The 19898-nt window shown below is 46.7% G+C and overlaps 2 pseudogenes; both read left to right on the top strand.

Annotated features, from left to right (window-relative positions):
• The first annotated feature begins 8202 nt into the window (after positions 1 to 8202).
• On the top strand, positions 8203 to 9548 carry LOC125555542 (annotated as a pseudogene).
• Positions 9549 to 16257: 6709 nt separating this feature from the next.
• LOC125506699 lies at positions 16258 to 16949 on the top strand (annotated as a pseudogene).
• The last annotated feature ends 2949 nt before the right edge of the window (positions 16950 to 19898 follow it).

Genomic DNA, 19898 nt, shown 5'->3' with positions numbered 1-19898 from the left:
ATGATTAACCTCCCTCAATGCTTCCTGCTGTTTGTTCCATCATCAAGGCGGAGGACCATGAGGCGTGCAGGAGCAGGTATATGTATCTCTTCATCAGGGCAACGAAGGTAAAATACTGATGTTGCACAGCGCCGCGCCAGCGAGTGTGCTTGGCTGGCGGCGGCCGCAACAACCATTGCGACCGAGTAGATCAGCAGCCCTGGTGGCGAGATAGCATCGAAGTTAGTCGTAGAATTCCCACCACATGTGCTTGTACTAGTTACCACGAGAGCAGCTGGATTATCTTGAGATTGCTATCATGATTAATGAAGTCAGAACTTGCTTGTGCGCACGAGGTACGTGCACATCCCAACTTCTCTTCAACTCATACAAGAAGGAAATGTCTGCATACAATGAGGCCATGTACACATGTATCCTGAGGTCCTTCTCTTGACAGCCCTGTGGCGTCCGAAGGTATTAGTGGCAAGGGCGCGTCTTAGCGGCCACATTGGCGATGGGCGCGTGTGTTGGTGCGGTGCACCCATCACTCAGCATTAATTAGAACACCTAGGAGGCACTTCAAATTATCAGTTTTGCTAGAACTCATCTAAATAAGATATAATTTGGTCTCATTCATCTTTTATAGCCATTGGATGTGATGCTATAAGATGCTATAAGATGCGTGTGTGCTGACGTGGATGTTATATGTTCTTGTTTTCCAAGTGAATGAGACCAAATTATATCTCATCTAGATGAGTTCTAGGTACTCCCCCAAATTATGGCCGAGGAAGTGGATCTTCGGACATAAAGATGAGACTATGTCGCAGTCATGCATTAAGAATAGTGCAAGCGAATGCACTTACATGACGAGGAAACTTGTTGTGACCATGTAGCAGGTATGGTGCCAGCCAACAATATAGCCTCTTTTTTTTTTCATTTGACGGCAAAATACCATGCTGTGCCCTGAAGTAAATTTATCAATCTAGCCGCGACCGCAGCTGTCGCGGTGCCAACCGGCTAAATTGAAGGGTTTTACAGATTCACGCTGGCCGCACTGGCGCGTTGCACTGCTCCCGTGAAGTTGACACGTTGATGTAGATGAGATACTAGAAAGCCATTGGTGGGTCACCTCGTAATCATCGAGGTAACACCAAGACGTTGTGGCCGAGGTAGAAAAAAAATTCTACACCGGAATCCCATCAGCGTGATCAGAACAGAGAGTGCCGGAATATACTTCAACTCGCTTCGTTGTTGTTGAAGATAAGGGTGCCGGAGTGCCGCGGCGGTGTTGTAGGTGCATGGGTGTTGCTGCTACTAGTGCTAACAACATATGTTGATGTAGACCAATAGTGTGCCAGAATATCATCAGCGATGTAATAGACGCACTGGTGTTGCTGCCCCTAGTGTTGATGAAGTTTGTTGGTGTAGATTATTCGATGCCGAGATGTCGTCGGCGATGTCACGGACACACGGGTTCGCTGCCCCCAGTGCCGATGGCATGTGTTGGTGTAGAAAGCTCTGTGTCGGGATGTCATCGACGACCCTGTGAACACATGAGTGTTAACCCCCAATGTCGATGGAGTAGGTTGGTGAAGCCAAGACGCCGTCGGCGACGTCTTGGATGAACTGATGCAATTGCCCCCAATGTTGATGGAGTATGTTGTCGACGACATTGTGGACACACGGGTTCGCTGCCCCAGTGTCTGCCGTATATTGGGGTAGACAATCAAATGTCAGGATGTCATCGACATTATCATGACGCAGTTTTGTTGCTGTCCAAGTAGCCATCCTGTCGGTGCAGGCTCAACTGTGCGCCATTAACTAGTGATGGCTGCACTGATGATGAACAAAAGAGTGCATGCAAGCATATTTATGGAATGTAATGTCATAAAAAATGAAGTATTTCTTAGATTGGATGAAGATGTTGGCCCTCCTGACAATCACTAGCTATAATGTGTCATCAATAAAGGCTACCAAAGGGCTTATCATTGGGGACTGTCGAAACGACCATCAGCAAGTTAAGAACTGAATAAGCTTTAGCTTATGTGTATGGGGACACCGTGCTTCAGAGATGCCTCTGACAGGCAGTAGAAAAGCATACCCTAGCCCATCATGGTATCGAGAAACCCCACAGCTCGATCATGCCCCCCACGCAATGCCTCAAGAACCCAGAGACTTAGGTGAGGTTGATAAGGGTGATGGTTTTGGGATAACAGCTTGGCTATTTTTTCTTCATGCATTAATGAGGGGTGGTGAATGGCTATCTTCCGCCTTCTTTCCAGTGGTTCCCCTACCACTCAAGATTGCCGGATTTGCTTCTTGGCACTTTTGGAACTTTTTGATTGCTTCTTGGAATTTGAGGTTTCCTCTATTGTGAGGATTGCTTGCATGGGCTGGCTGCATTACCTTGGACTTCATGAGTATTTTTTCACTTTGGAGATTTGCTTGCACTTCTTCGGGGATCACTTTCCACACTTGCTCGGGGGCCCACCTTCAGAACTTGGAAGACAACCATTCACCTATGTGTACTAAGAAAACCCTCCGGCACTTTATTTGGGGCTTTTGGTGGCACGACCCAGGGTTGCCATGTGGCTACACACCGAACCCAACTTGTGTTGGGTCAGGTAGCCCTTTCATGATCTTTTCCTATAGTATTCCCTGGGACGTGAGCTTCTGTGAACCTGAGACATGCCGGGAAACATGATGGGCGCGGGGTCTGATAACAGAAGTGCCCAAGTAATCTTAATTTCTAGCATATACTTGTTTGTACACACGTATTAACTCTATATTTTTAGAATTGATAAGCACAAAATTACGACAAAATCTCGTCGAACAATAAGCCAAGTGCCTCGTCTGCCACATGGTTTATACATAAGCCGGGTGCCCCAGTGGCGGAGCCAGGAACTTGCTCCTGTGTATTCATGTAAATTTTTTTTTGGCCAAAGCAATATAATAAAACCGTAAATGTACAGTAAGATAGCAACATCAATGACTCGATGACCATACATCGATAATAATAGAAAAATATCATTGTGGCAATATCCCTAACAATTAAGAAAGATTACAAATAGCAAAGGAAATTACAATATAACTTTACGATCCCCTTTTGGAAAGAGATTGATGACATCCTCATCTTTCACTTGCTTGAAGAATTCCCTCTCAACGAACATAACCAAGGAATTGTTCAAATATTCATCACCCATTTTGTTTCTTAGTGCATTCTTCACGTATTTCATTGAGGAAAATACCCTCTCAACGCTGGCAGTGGCTACCGGAAGAATGAGCACCAACTTAAGAAGTTTGTAAACAATATAATATTGTTCATTCTTTCTTGTCTCAACCATCAAAACTGAAAGCTCACATAGATTCTTCAAATTGCTAAACCTTTTATCCATACGCACATGAGAAATGTACATGCTTAATTGCCATGGAAGTCTTGAAAATTCATCATTTGTGAACTCCTTAGCATAAAACTTTCTAGCAAGTCTAACCAACTTCTCTTTATCATAAGCAACAAAGGAATCACGTGGACTGAATGCTGCCATGCAAGTAAGTAGTTCAGTGTTTACCTCATCAAATCTTGCATCAAGCTCTTGAAGTTGCCTATCAATGACACCCACAAACATTTCAACCTTGAAGCGTTGGTAATTCCTTGCACCATTAAAGAACCCTCTTTTTGGTCTCCCAGCAGGATAGTAAGGAGCCTCCATGTCAACAACTTTGATCTTGTGCTTTACACAAAAAGAAGTGACATTCTGAAGAAAATCATTCCACCCTTCATCTTCTCGCAAACATTGCAAGTGTAGCTTTGTGAGATCAACAATCTCGATAGCATTAACAATATCTTGATCTTTCTTTTGCAAAGCTCTACTCAAGTCATCGGTGTATTCAAATATTTCTTGCATCAAGTGTGCCATGAAAAAAAAATTCAAATGTCTGAAATGATGTCAACATAGGCATTGCTGCTACTGCCTCTGTGCCGTTATACTCTTTTGCAATCTTGATGAGAACACGCCTTATTGCAGGATCATAGAGATAACATGGTTGACAGTCTTGTAGTGAGAGTACCAACGAGTGTCACATGGCCTTCCAATACCCATTTCTTGATTCAAACCCGTCCCAGTTTCTACTTCTTCCAACTCTAATGCAGCAATTAGTTCCTCAGCTTGAGCTATTCGAAGCATCCTCATCTTTTTACAAGAGTAGCCTAGAACACTTAGCAAACATGCCAACTTTTGAAAGAACCAATTACAATCACCACTCTCCTTTGCAACAGCAACAAGAGTTAATTGTAGTTGATGAGCAAAGATGTGGACATAATAGGCATAAGGAAACTCATCCATAATTAGTTTCTTCAGGCCATTAGCATTACCTTTCATGTTACTAGCCTCGTCATATCCTTGCCCACGGACCATTGCAAAGCTCAAATTGTATGTCATAAGCATGTCCTCAATTGCAGCTTTAAGTGTCAAAGAGGGAAGTGTCTTCAACATGGGCAAGTCCAAGAAATCTCACAACTGTCCTTCCTTTCTTATCCACATAACGCAAGCAAACAGCTAGTTGTTCATTCTGGTACATATCACTAGACTCATCTGCAAGAATTGCAAAATGTCCACCATCAAGATCTTCAATGAGCAGTTTAGTAGTCAGCTGGGCACAACATTTGATCAACTCTTGTTGTATATCATGGCAAGTCATCTTACAGTTTTGTGGAGCATTCTTTAGAACCACCCTATCAACCTCTTCAAAGTTTCCTACTAGCCAATTTAAAAGCTCAAGGAAATTTCCTTTATTTAGTGATTCATCACTTTCATCATGCCCTCTAAATGCCAAACCTTGGTGCAATAGGAATCTCAAACACTTGAGTGTCCATGTCACACGGAGCTTATATAGAACCTTGTATTGTGTGGTGTTTGAAGCAATGGACTCCCTAATTGATGTTGTAGGTGTAGTGAACATATCATATTTTTCTTGAGCTTCAGCGTGAGCACTACTAACAGCACCAATATGCCTCTTCAATCTTGCTTTCATGTTCCAATTATTAAACCCTCCGTTAACAAATGCATCTCCTCCGGGACTTTTTGTTTTATCCTTGAACAAGTAGCAAACAAAGCAAAAGGCAGCCTCTTCTTGCACGCTATACTCAAGGCACTTGTGATCCTTAAACCAAGTAGGGCAAAAGCGACGGAGATGTCCACTAAAATCTCTGATCTCAAACTTATGATCCTTTGGTTGACAAGCACCCAAGTCAATGTATCTCCTTCTAACTCTATCCTGGTCATTGGCATGATATGAAGATATGGGAAGTCGCTTGCCGGGATCACGTTCCAGAGCTGCCAAATCTGCTTCAAATTGGGGCATTGATTCATCATCTTCATCAACCGCTTCATCATCTTCTACAATTGGGGTCGGGGAGCCTCTCTCCCTCTCTGGTTGCGGAGCTTCATCATGTGTTTGCACTAGTGCTAGCTGCAGATTGCTCTCAACCTCAACGGAAATAGGAGTTGGTGTGGATGTAGAAGTTATTTTTCTTGCCTTCGAAGATTTGTCCCACATTTCAAATATGCTAACATCCTTTTTCTTCATCTACATCACAATCACATAAACAAAATAGAAATCAGTGGCAATCCTTTGTGATCATAAACAGCCAATGAATCACATTCAATTTTAATTTACAAGTAATCACTGCATAATATTCAGATTTGTTTACAAAAAGAGGGAAAGAAGCCATACTTTGGTCTGTGGATGGTTGCAGAATGGATGGACAGCTGTTGGACGGCGGACTGCTGCTGCTAGACAGTGGACTGCTGCTCCTGCTGGACAGTGGATGGCGGACTACTGCTGCTGTTGGACGGCGCTGCTGCCACGCCGGGGAGCCGGGGAGCCCCGAGGACGATGGTCGGAGGGCGCTGCCGGCTGCCGCCGCGCTGGGGAGGCCGGAGGCGGGCTGGCCAGCCTGGCGGAGCCGCGCCGCCGCGGAGGAGAGTGCCGGATGCAGGAGACCGAGGGGCGAGCCGACGAGGGCAGGGGAGGGAGATGGCCGGCAGGAGTATGGAGGGGAGGGGAGGGACCGGTCGCCGGAGTAGGAGATGGACGGTCGCCGGAGCCGGACCTACAAAGTGGATCGACGGAGAGGCAGGAGAGCGCTAGGTTTTGCAGTTTGGAAAAGGGGATCGACCGATTTGGGAATCGAGGGAGGGAGATTGGATGCTCGCGCGCCTAACCAGACTCTGGTCTGGCACCGTGCGTAGCTGCCGTGGGGCATTTGACCTCGTGGGCCAAGCCTTTATCATATAATACATCTAGTAATTTTTTTTTGCGCGAAAATCTTTGGTATTCCTGGGAATTCCCAGGAAGACCCCCAGCTCCGCCACTGCGGGTGCCACCGTGGGGCGCACAGTTACTATATTTTCGAACGGAGGGAGTATGAATTTACACTATTCTCTTGCATATATTTTGTACTTACATGAAAAAAGAAAATAATTTAATTTAAAATATTTAGAACATAGTCTTTTTTTCTATTTTTTACATGAATTTGATGGGAAAAATATGTATGCGCATTTTGGGAAAAATGTTAAATGAATACCTCTCGATATAAGAGCCGAGCTGGATTCCCGGTAGGCTGAGTGCAAATGCTTTCTCATATATTGCAAATAGTTAATTTGTTAATTGAAATTTTCGTAAATGTAGTTAAACTCATAAGAGGGCTATTATTTTGCTAAACCATAATACTCTCATGAGCAGTATCTTACATAGGATGCCACATACACATATCGATAATTATTAGAATACATTTTTGTTTTGTTGTTTTCTCACATAGGCACACCATATATACTTCACACTTTATATTCTACTCCCTCCGTAAAGAAATATGAGAACATTCTAAATGTTCTTATATTTTTTTACGGAGGGATTAGAATGTTCTTATATTTCTTTATGGAGGGAGTACTAGGAAAAAAAGGGAAGGCGTGATGCACGACCCAATCTCTCTTGAACCTGTAATAGTAATCATCTTCAGCCCTTCATTTCATGGTCATCCCATCGGATTTCCACAACTTACAAAAGTAGGACAAGCCTAACAGTATGTTTTCCTTGTTAGCGGCAACACCATTTGTACAGTAGTGATTCCCTCCCTGAAAAGAATCTTGTACTGACCGTGAGCACTGAGCGGAGAGGGCTCGTGATGCAGATGGTGCACGTCCTCAGTCAACACCTCAGTCAACACCGCTTGCAGCATTACCCGTACGTGCCTTTATTTCTTACTGCCACCAGATCTGAGATGCAGTGATTCTCTTGTCGGTTAGACAGGTTCTCGTGATGCACGAGTCTCGAATAGCAAACGTTGTCCTAATTATGCCATGTTAAAACGCGCAAACGGGCTGAATTATGAATATAAAATTTATCAAGGGATAGTGAGTTTTACAGTTATTAAGGTTATTATTGAGAAATAGTACTCAATGATCATCTGAATTTTTTTCAAAAATAATTTGTCAGAATCAAAAATTTATAAGACACCTGGGCTCTGAAGTTTCAAAATAGGCGCGATGTACGACCCTATCTCTCTTGAACATGTAGTAATCAACTTCAGCCCTTCATTTCATGGTCCATCCTATAGGATTCCACAAGTTCCCATTCAGAGGGAAATCTCATTTTAAAACTGAATCATATATACTGCCTCCGTCCGGGATCCATTTCTCCGACAAGTATTTCCGGATTCATTTCTTCGACAAGTATTTTCGAACGGAGGTAGTACCAAATTACTAACAAGGTGCACCTAAGGATCGTTGTATTCTAATGATGGCCTTGGAGGAAAAATCTTATCCTGATTGTGAGCACGGAGCACATGAGCTCGTGATGCACGAGGTGCACATCCTTAGTCAAGAAAGCATTGCCCGTACGTGCCTTTATTCCTTACTGCCACCAAAGCTGAGATCGAGTGATTCTGTTGCCGGTAAGAAAGGTGCTCGTGATGCACAAGGATGAGTCAGCACCACCAGTTCTGTCCTCGTATGCATCCTAGCGTCTTCGTGGTGCACATGGCTGATCCTCACATGCACAAAACATCATGGGATGTCTCGCTCCATCTAATCCTAGACATGCTCCTATTGGCATTGGCCCTAGCTAGCGATCTATAAATACGACTCCCAGCCTTCTAGTTCTCACACACAACAATCTACTAGCATCTCATAAGCCTACAACATCCCTTGAACCAGAGCCCCACCCAACTCACTAGTCACCATGGCCAATTTCCAGATAACTCCCCGCGTTCGTGGAGAGCAATGAGCTCAACTTCCGCAGCCTGTACCTTTTCCACACTCCCCTTGGTTCAAACCAGAATCAGTCAGGCATAATAGACTCGAATGTTACTACCGGTTTGGGTGCGACCGTCGTTAACAACTGGCCGATATGTGATGGCCCTAGCCCCGGCGCCACCGTTGTTGCGCGTGCACAAGGCCTGCATATCTATGCCGGTAACTGGCAGAATACTTTCAGCATAACATTCGAGGTTGAAAGGTACGTACACAGATGCATTCATACATGGTTATATATATCTTTGTGAAGCAATATATCTTCATGTTGATTAGTTAAACTACAGATGATTATATCATTAGGTAATACTGTATATTGCAGTGCATGATACAGTTAACAACCACATCTTTTTTTGAATTTTATTTTTTTGAATTTTTTAACAACCACATCTGAACGTGATATAGGTTTAAGGGATCAACGCTTCAAGTGATGGGGATATCCGTTGAAGAAGGTGAGTGGGCTATTGTTGGTGGGACAGGACAGTTCGCTATGGGGACCGGTGTCATCTACAAAAAGTTCCATGAGCAAAGGAGCGACGGTAACATCATAGAGCTCACTGTCCATGGATTTTGTCCCATGCATAAAGGTTCACGGGTGAGATGAATAACCAACATATACAACTACTTTTTGTCTTCACCTAAATCTTCATTAGTTTGTGTCTGCGTCCCTTTTATTCAAGAAAATATCACATAATTGTCTTATCATATTGTAGAGCCTTCCCACAAAGGTTGGACCATGGGGTGGAAATGGAGGCTCAGATAAAGACATCGTCGAGGCACCAAGACGTATAGAGAGCATCACAGTTAGCAGCGGCACCATCATTGATTCAATCAAATTTTCTTATGTAGACCAAGCTGGTCAGAAGCGCACTGTTGGACCCTGGGGAGGTTCTGGAGGAAAACAAAATACGGTCAGTGGACTCTTTTAATGAAATTTTATGTGATTTTCTCAGTTTCATATGTAAGCAACAAACACTTATTTATTCTTGCGCAATGCAGTTCGTACTCGGCACTTCTGAGTTTGTGAAGGAAGTTTCCGGAACATTCAGCCTTTATGGCAGAGACAACCACAACATAATAACATCACTGAAATTTGTCACCAACATGAAGACATACGGGCCTTTCGGACAAGCGAAGGGAACCACTTTCACCATACCCGTGCAAAAGAATAGCAACATTGTGGGCTTCTTCGGACGCAGTGGGATATATCTGGATGCGCTTGGTGTCTACGTGCACCCTCTCTAAGCTACTAGCTAGCGGCTAATGCTCTTATTGATGGGGAGCGTAGCAGAAATTCAAAATTTTCCTACGTATCACCAAGATCTATCTATGGAGAAACCAGCAACGAGGGGAAGGAGAGTGCATCTACATACCCTTGTAGATCGCTAAGCGGAAGCGTTCAAGTGAACGGGGTTGATGGAGTCGTACTCGTCGTGATCCAAATCACCGATGATCCTAGTGCCGAACGGACGGCACCTCCGTGTTCAGCACACGTACAGCCCGGTGACGTCTCCCACGCCTTGATCCAGCAAGGAGAGAGGGAGAGGTTGAGGAAGACTCCATCCAGCAGCAGCACAACGGCGTGGTGGTGATGGAGGAGCGTGGCAATCCTGCAGGGCTTCGCCAAGCACCACGGGAGAGGAGAAGTACTTGGGAGAGAGGAGACGGCTGCACAAAAGGCAAAGGGGTGTCTCAAGAGGCCCTCCTACCCTCACTATATATAGGGAGCCCAAGGGGGGGTGCGCCAGCCCTAGGAGATCCAATCTCCTAGGGGGCGGCGGCCAGGGGAGGTTTCCCTCCCCCCCAAGGCACCTAGGAGGTGCCTTACCCCCTTGGGACTCTTCTTTAGGGTTCCCCCCCACCCTAGGCGCATGGGCCCTAGGGGGAAGTGGCGCCCCAGCCCACTTTGGGCTGGATCCCTTCCCACTTCAGCCCATGGGACCCTCCGGGATAGGTGGCCCCATACGGTGGGCCCCCGGGACCCTTCCGGTGGTCCCGGTACAATACCGATGACCCCAAAACTTGTCCCGATGGCCGAAATAGGACTTCCTATATATTAATCTTTACCTCCGGACCATTCCGGAACTCCTCGTGACGTCCGGGATCTCATCCGGGACTCCGAACAACATTCGGTAACCACATACAAACTTCCTTTATAACCCTAGCGTCATCGAACCTTAAGTGTGTAGACCCTACGGGTTCGGGAGACATGCAGACATGACCGAGACGTTCTCCGGTCAATAACCAACAGCGGGATCTGGATACCCATGTTGGCTCCCACATGTTCCACGATGATCTCATCGGATGAACCACGATGTCAAGGACTTAATCAATCCCATATACAATTCCCTTTGTCTATCGGTATGTTACTTGCCCGAGATTCGATCGTCGGAATCCAATACCTAGTTCAATCTCGTTACCGGCAAGTCTCTTTACTCGTTCCGTAACACATCATCCCGTGATCAACTCTTTGGTCACATTGCGCATATGATGATGTCCTACCGAGTGGGCCCAGAGATACCTCTCCGCTTACACGGAGTGACAAATCCCAGTCTCGATTCATGCCAACCCAACAGACACTTTCAGAGATACCTGTAGTGCACCTTTATAATCACCCAGTTACGTTGTGACGTTTGATACACCCAAAGCATTCCTACGGTATCCGGGAGTTGCACAATCTCATGGTCTAAGGAAATGATACTTGACATTAGAAAAGCTTTAGCATACGAACTACACGATCTAGTGCTATGCTTAGGATTGGGTCTTGTCCATCACATCATTCTCCTAATGATGTGATCCCGTTATCAATGATATCTAATGTCCATGGTCAGGAAACCGTGACCATCTGTTGATCAATGAGCTAGTCAACTAGAGGCTCACTAGGGACATGGTGTTGTCTATGTATCCACACATGTATCTGAGTTTCCTATCAATACAATTATAGCATGGATAATAAACGATTATCATGAACAAGGAAATATAATAATAACTAATTTATTATTGCCTCTAGGGCATATTTCCAACACTTATTTCCGGTGTGTATTTCTCAATCAATTTGAATAAGCGGAAGGGATCTAGTAGACTTTTCTCTTGTCTAGAAGATCCTATCAAGCCACCCAACTTCCTTTTTTAATTAGCTTTGCTGTGATGAATAAAAGTCTCGGTTTTATATGTGGGATGTGATTTTCTTATATATGCGTCTTGCTTGGGATGCATGTAAAGTGATGACACCTATGAGAGTTGAGTCGAATCATATCTTCTCTGCATAATTTTGTATACAACCATCTAATAATTAACCTGATAGGAAATCTCAAGGAAGTTGTTTCGTCGTCCGTGCTCCTGCCCCTCATCCTCCTCCCACTTTGCATGCAGGTTCGGAAAATGGAACAAGAGGGAGGGCCCAAGGTCTTCAGTAAGCTTATTGTGTGCTCACCATTTCTCACTAGAGATTGTGGTAAATAAAAGGACACGCATAAGGTTGTAGTGGTAACAGAGACATCCTTCATCATAGAACTGCTTACAAGAACGGGCGAATCATACAAGCACCTCTTTCCATTGCAAGATAAATAGATCAAGTTGGCCAGACAAAACCCAAATACCGGAGAAGAAATACGAGCCTATATGCAATCATGCATATAAGGGATCAAAGAAACTCAAATAACTTTTATGGATATAAAAAGATAGATCTGATCATAAACTCAAAGTTCATCCGATCCCAACAAACACACCGTAAAAAGAGTTACGTCATATGGATCTCCAAGAGACCATTGATTGAGAATCAGACGAGAGAGAGGAACCCATCTAGCTACTAACTACGGAACTGAAGGTCTAAAAAGAACTACTCACATATCATCGGAGAGGCACCAATGGAAGTGGTGAACCCCTCCGTGATGGTGTCTAGATTGGATTTGGTGGTTCTGGACTCTGCGGCGGCTGGAATTGATTTTCATTGACTCCCCTAGGGTTTCTGGAATATTGGGGCATTTCTAGAGCAAAGAGGCGGTCCGGAGGGCACCCGAGGTGGGCACAACCCACCAGGGCGCGCCTGGGCCTCTTGGCGTGCCCTGGTTGGTTGTGCTCTCCTCGGAGCACCCCCTGGGCGCAACCTTGGCCCATTAGGTGTCTTCTGGTCCATAAAAAATCTCCGTAAAGTTTTGTTGCATTTGGACTCCGTTTGGTATTGATTTTCTGTGATGTAAAAAACATGCAAAAAACAACAACTGACACTTGCCACTATATCAATAGATTAGTATCATTTTTTATAAAATGATTATAAAACATTCAAGATTGATAATATAACAGCATAGAACAATTAAAAATTATAGATACGTTGGAGACGTATCACCCCACCATATCTCCCTGCCCATCAGTGCATATGGCGAGCACCAGCCACCTACCCATCGGAGAGAGACGCTGAGCGGGCACCACATGTTGCCGCAGAAGGGCTGTAGAAGCGTCCAATCGTTCCCGCAACCTAACCCGCCGACTATCATGGACCGACGCTCCACTGCCAAGCGACTGCACGCCGCCAGTAGCCTCCACTGCACTGCCATGGACCACGCCCCAAGCCTTGAACCCGACGACCACGACCACCAGCCTGCACCACCCCACTGACAACCAGGCGTGAGATCCAGATGGATTTCACACTAATCTGGCACGCAAGCTCCAGTAAGGTAACTACAACAGCTAACAAACGCCAGGCCTAGACACTGCTGCAACGTGTTGAAGCTCGCCGACAAAACCTATCGAGTAGTTGATGAAACTCTGACGAATCCTCGCTATAGTTGGATATCTGCCAACTCCTTGATCACATCTCATACAGCCCTCACACGCGGACATAATAGATATGCATGCTCCGCACTCTCCAGTCGACCACAGAAACAACAGCACGCAGCATCGGAGATGTGTTGTCGTTATAATTATGCTCCGGATGGAAGACAATCTTGAGCAAAATGCCATAGGACAACTTTCATTTTATTGGGAGCTTTTACAGCCGAAATGGCCTTCCAATTCTTCTCCTCAACAGCTATATTGAAGGATAGGCCAGAGCCACTTTTGCTGCGAGTTAAAAAAAGAGAGCCAACGGCGTCATATTACATGCAGATAGTACCGTGTCTTCACCATGCATACTTAGTAAAAGGTCATCTTGCAAAGTCCATACCACCATGTATACGCGTCTCATGCATACGCGTGCGTGCCCTTAAGTATGCACGTTTTTTTGAAAGCAACATGGCTTTATTACTCAACGTGCGGGCAGATCGCCAAAATACATTCATCCACTCGGGCAAGCACAACCGCTTCCCATTGCATACAGTGGTCAGGTTCACACAAACGACCAAGGTTAGCCAGTTCGTGAGCGACCGAGTTCGCGCTACGTCGACAGACAGAGATAGAAAAATGAGAGAATAAGAGCTTCAATTGGTATTTCATGTCCTTGATCATAGCTGCGTACGCCAAAGAATCCACCTTGCGCAAGTCCAACGCCTCAGCCAGTAGTTGCGAGTCCGTCTCAAGCTCTACTCGTACCAGACCAAGGTCGACAGCCGTATTGATCACGTGGGACATAGCTACGGCTTCAACAGCAAAAGCATCACTTACGTTGTCACTCCTCCCTGCCCGAGCACATAGCAGGATGCGCTCTTTTGATCTTACTGCGACTCCCCACCCGACGTGGTGCTGACCAGGAACAAAAGAGCCGTCCATATTTATCTTATAATCAGACTCCACCGAAGGTCGCCATCTCTCTGGGGTTGCCTTGTCAGCTGCTTTCCCGAAGATGTGCAGATATTCGAGAACATTGCTCCTGGTCCGTCTAGCCACTTCTGCAGCCGCAAGAGGCATTTCTCCTTCTATGAGTTTGTTCCTATTTGACCACCACAACCACCAAAAGGTGAGCACATGTAGCCGCTTTTTAATATCTAGAACCCAGAGATAATCTATCATCACATGCACAGACGTAATAGTCTCCAGCTCCATGCGTTTCTTTTCCATGGCTAGGTCTCTCCACACCTCCTTTGCTGACTTGCATTTTATGAACAGGTGTGCTCCGTCCTCATCAGCCTTGCCACAGAACAAGCATTTTGTGTCGGCGATTGGGTCCACCGTATATGAACTCGCCGGAACTCATACTACTCCAAATATTAGTATGTACTAGGTACTTTCCTAGTCTAATAACTTGCACGCTGATCCTAGGTAATTGCTCTGATACCAATGATTGGAATTCCGTCCTCGTCGCCTTCTTATCACCGCCCCGCCGAACAACAACTGCACGATCCTCCTTGTTGCCGCTCGAGCGACAATTGCCTGCTCCTCCTCGTCGCTGCATCCCAGCGACTATATCGCTTGCTCCTAGTTGTCGCTACACCAACGACTAAATCGCCTGCCGCTCTTCGTCGCTACACCAGCGAATGTATTGCCCGCCCCGAGGTGCTAATCTGGTCGCCACCCCGGGGAAAGCGCAGCTTCACCTCGACCTTGCTTTGATACCAATTGTTAGAAATTCTCCCACAGGATCGATCACATCAAACTACATGAACATACGCACATAAAAGTGGATAGCCAAGGGTGCGTCTCGCACCCTCTAATTCCTCTATTTATTGCTTTTCTCTTTTTTCTCTTGATTACAACATACGTCCCAGGCTGTAAATATATACACGTACCAGCCATGACTCAAACCGACTCAACCTTGACAAGCTTTAGGAACCCTACTAAGACATGTATATGTACTAGTATAGTTAGCTAACTCGTACACGGACGCTTTCCTAAATCAATCAACTGACGCAACTATACTAATTCCTAAACCAGCTAGTACAACTCGTACATGATCAGGCATCCACATGAAAACTTTCCAAACTGTACGGCAACCTGCCGAACTGACGTAAACATCGGTCACCCTAATCATGCTTAGACTTAACCAGACTCAATACATTAATCACCGGCAAGCTTGATTGCAACAATACTAATTTTAATTAACCCAACATATGTTTGGATTACTCCAATAACCCTTGCGTACTACATTTGTGCGAAAAGCGAGGGATTCATGTTTAAGCCGCCAAGTGAACATTTGGATGTTTTTCGGGCAAGGATCTTCCAAAGACGCTTCCAGCAATCGTCCTTAGCACTGTCCAGATTGCCAGGGTTCGGATCACTTCCCCCCACACCATCATTCATCATGTTTTGCTCGAGCTGACGCTGGAGTTTGTATGCACTTTTGACGGAGTGGACACCCTTGGTATTGTACTGCCATGCAATGAAATCTTGAACCCCCTCTCATAGCGGTATGTGGAGAATATGTTTGATGTCATCCGCCCAGAAGGTGTCTCTCACCAGTTGCTCGTCCCACTGTCCGGTAGTTGGATCAATGAGGTCACAAACTCGCTCCAGGAGATTTTGCCCTTTAGGGGTCAAGACTCGTCGTGACCAGGGCCGAGGTATCCACGGATCAGACCAAATCTTTACTTGAGTACCATCGCCAATCCTCCAAATGTACCCTTCCCGGAAAAGGTGTAGCCCGCGAAGTAGACTGCGCCAGGAGTAGGATATACCGTCCCTAGGAGCAGCATCTAGAATCTGGCCATTCGGAAAGTACCGAGCCTGCAATACCTTAGCACAGAGAGAGTTCGGGTGTTGGATGAGTCTCCATATTTGCCTGGATAACATAGCTATATTAAAATCATGCATGTCACGGAACCCTAGTAAGCGTTTTCCGGCCGATCGAATGGGTGGTATGTTCCTTGTCTTGTTGGCTCCGCCAGTAATTTCCATCCGGATCCGAGTTCCAACGTGATCGATCGAATACGTATGGCAGTCTGTTCTATCTGCTCACCGGGTGGCCGGGGATAATAAATATCAGACGTACGTACCTACGTACCTTTCGATCACGCACCGCACCAGACGTACCTGTCGTCTCAAGTCCCGAACCATCCAAACCCTAGCAACATTAATCCTAGCTACCTATTCCAGGCACGCCATGGTAGAGCTGGCCGACGTGCTGGGCCTCACGCGGGGCTACAAGCTGCAGCCTCACGACGACGAGGTGGTGGAATACTACCTGCTCCGTCGACTCCTTGGCCGGGAGCTCACGCTGGAGGGCATCATCCTCGAGGACGATCCGTTGAGCGCGCCGCCATGGGAGCTCTTGAACAGACACGGGCGGGAGGACGATGCTTTCTTCTTTGCCCACGGGCAAACCATAGACGGCAAGGGGAGTCGGAACAAGCGGACCTGCGCGGGCGGCGGGTGCTGGGAAGGGCAGAAGGTCATCGTGGATGACAAGCAGCTCATCGTCCCCGACAGCGGCATGGAGATCACCTGGAAGAAGTACCACCTCAAGTCCTCAACTTCCACAATGACGACGAGAAGGGCAGCACGAGGTGGGTGTTGCACGAGTACTCGGTCACAGGCCCGCCCGATCTGGCCTCGTCGTCGGTCAGGCTGTATCGCATTCTGTTCAGTGGCCATGGCAAGAAGCGCAAGAGGGAGCCCGATGATTACGGCCGCGACGACGACAGTGGAGAGCGCGCGGCCACCCGGCAAGAGATTCCCGAGGAGCACATGTCGGCGTCGCAGTCGTACTCATCTCTTTTCGCTCAAGATCAGGATCGCTACGGCGGTGCGGCGATTGACGGGAATCAATGGCCACCGGTGACGTCCTCACATTAAAACTACGTGCGCGTGAACGCGACGACAGAAGATCAACATCTGCTGGGTTCTTCCCAAGACTTGGGCTGCTCCTGGTTCTTGCCAAGCAGAGACCTCGGAGAAGGGCCTGCTGCGTCGACATTAGATCAAGAGATTCAAGACGCCCCAGCTGTCATGTTGCACGAGTTCTCTGGTGGAGATGGTGGTTGACGGTGTCCTGGACTAGGGGGTACTCACCATGTCGTCTCCCGATCTATTAGATTGGGCCGAGGCCCCCCATGGCCGTATACTCATGGGCCAGTTCGGACAGCTGCCGCATACAAGGAAGATTCACAAAGACTTGGCGATTAAGACAAGGACTTCTCCCCACCGGCGTATTCGGCTAGGACTCTTATTAACCTAGGCCTCTGGTGCATTATATAAACCAGGGCCAGGCTAGTCGATAGAACATAGACAACAACAATCATACCATAGGCTAGCTTCTAGGGTTTAGCCTCTTCGATCTCGTGGTAGATCTACTCTTGTACTACCCATATCATCAATATTAATTAAGCAGGACGTAGGGTTTTACCTCCATCGAGAGGGCCCGAACCTGGGTAAAACTTCGTGTCCCTTGCCTCCTGTTACCATCCGGCCTAGACGCACAGTTCGGAACCCCCTACCCGAGATCCGCCGGTTTTGACACCGACATTGGTGCTTTATTAAGAGTTCCGCTGTGTGATCGACAAAAGGATCGATGGCTCGCCTGCAGATCAACTGCGACTTCGGCGTCTTTGTCACCAGTTCGACTGGTCACCTTGGTTCGACCAAGAATTGCGCCCCGTGCTCGGATCACCATGTTCGGACCAGGGCCTTCATCAAACATCAACTCCGATCTCTATCAAGATCACGGAGCTATGGAGCTCGGGGGCTCAACGTCAACATTGCCCTCAAGCGACCGTGCTGTTTTTTTGGACAGCGAACTCGTATCTGCCGCCACCACCTCCTCGAGTATCGCTTTGACGATCGCTTTGGTGGAATTGTGCGGAATTGAGTCTATACAACCCTGGAAAATTTCCTCGAGTTCCGATGGAGGAATCTCTGGCAATCCACGATATACCGGAGCCCTGTCAAATCTGGATGGGAATTTGGATGAGTTTAGGGCGTGGTGTCCAGCTTCTAGCTCGGACGTCCTGTGGAAGATCCAACCGTTGATCGCTGTGGAATTCCTATATCTACCACCTCTCAAAATTTCAGCTCGATCCGACCGTCCAAACTCCGGGAACCTTTCGATTAGTGCATCACTTTTCGGATCTATTTTCTGCGCGAAAACGAATCCGACCCGAGTTCATCTTTTTTATGAACGGGATTTTGGACATCCCTTTTGAAGGAAGTTTTGTATGAGTCCGGCAATATTACTCCACGGATGCCGACCTGCGCTAGACACGTCGTCACTTTAGCCGAGTTCAACTTCTTCAGATCATCATCTCGGCAAGCCGAACAAGAGTCCGACATCGCGAAGGATAAATCATCATCAACATCGCCGCCCCACGGATTACATGGAGCGGGCATACCGGCATCGCCGCATGGTCGCTTCATCAAGCCGGCATCGACCACGTCACGACCTGCATCGACAGGGCCGCACTATTGCTTCTTCAAGCTGGTGTCCATCACGCCGACCTACTTCGACTCATCGGCTGACGTCGAGGCTTCGACATCTCGGCTGGACCGGGGGCTTCGCCATCTCTTTATCAACCTACTCTGGACACTTCGGCGTCACTAGCCGACCAGCTCCGTCACGTTAGCTGGGCCGAGGGCTTTGCCTCGACGAATCAACCTTTATCAGCATTGCCATGCCGTCGTTTTATCGCCCATCAGGCAATGGGTGTGCGGAGCGAGTCCCAATTTTGGGAATCACCTTCCTTCAGATTGCTACAACAAATAAACCAGGTTCTATTAATCCCAATATTTTTTGCTTGTTTGGGTTCATTTTTCCCAAGGAATTATTACTCTGATTTGTCCATGATATGTACACAGGTTTATCAAATGGTGACCGCATTAACGACGGTTGTGTGTTGGTTCGATCAGTTTCCGTACATAATCCGGCGAATGCCGCATCCGGAGCTCGGACCGACCTGTGAATTCAGGCTTTGCCACGCCTTTACTACATCGCGCCGACGCCCTGCATCGACATTGACTTCGGCGCCAGGCCATATTTCTTCTATACCTCACTTTGCATAAATTATTTATTATGCAACATTTTTTTAATTATCATTATTACTATTATCTCCGGTTTGCACTATTTTTTGTGCACAGGAAAATGATCCGGGGACTTCGGCGTCACTCTGCCGGTCTGCATTGACCGTGCTATGTCACCACTTCGGCGTGTCGAGCTCTCCGCTCTGCCACCTCGGGACCAGCTTGGGGGATGGAACCTTGCCCCGCATCAAGCTCGGACCGCGTTATCAATACCGAACACATTAATCAGCTAAGTCGCTTTCATGCTCAAAGCTTTAATTTCTAACTTGTGTTCGGTCGACCAAGCATTATACTTTTTTGGAAAAAAGTTGATTGTAAAAAATTTCCTTGTCCAAACTTTGTTTGTGACGCATAAATTTAAATACCCAATTCATTTGGGGGCTTCCTTCATGAAGCTTTTTCACTTGCATATGATTATACTTGTACGGCTTCGTTCCTTGTCCGTGAATTACGCCACAATATGCACCATATTGACTTAAGCGATGTGCATGTTGGGTTGCCTCGCTCTTGTGTTTACCCCTACGTTCCCGATTGTTCGGCTAGGGAGTAAAGGGAGCACCTATGCGATTGTTACGATCGGGTCGCCCGAGCCGGACCTCAGACTGGGTGAAGCCGAAAGCTAGCGCTCTTATAGTTTTCAATGATGGTCGGCACACAACGGAACTCATGAGTACAAAAAATCTATTGCACAAGTCTCATAATAACAATGAGCACCGAAGAAAGGTATCGGTG

The sequence above is a fragment of the Triticum urartu genome, chromosome 5, assembly GCF_003073215.2.
Source record: "Triticum urartu cultivar G1812 chromosome 5, Tu2.1, whole genome shotgun sequence".
NCBI lineage: Eukaryota > Viridiplantae > Streptophyta > Magnoliopsida > Poales > Poaceae > Triticum > Triticum urartu.
This window is presented reverse-complemented; position numbering and strand designations above follow the sequence as displayed.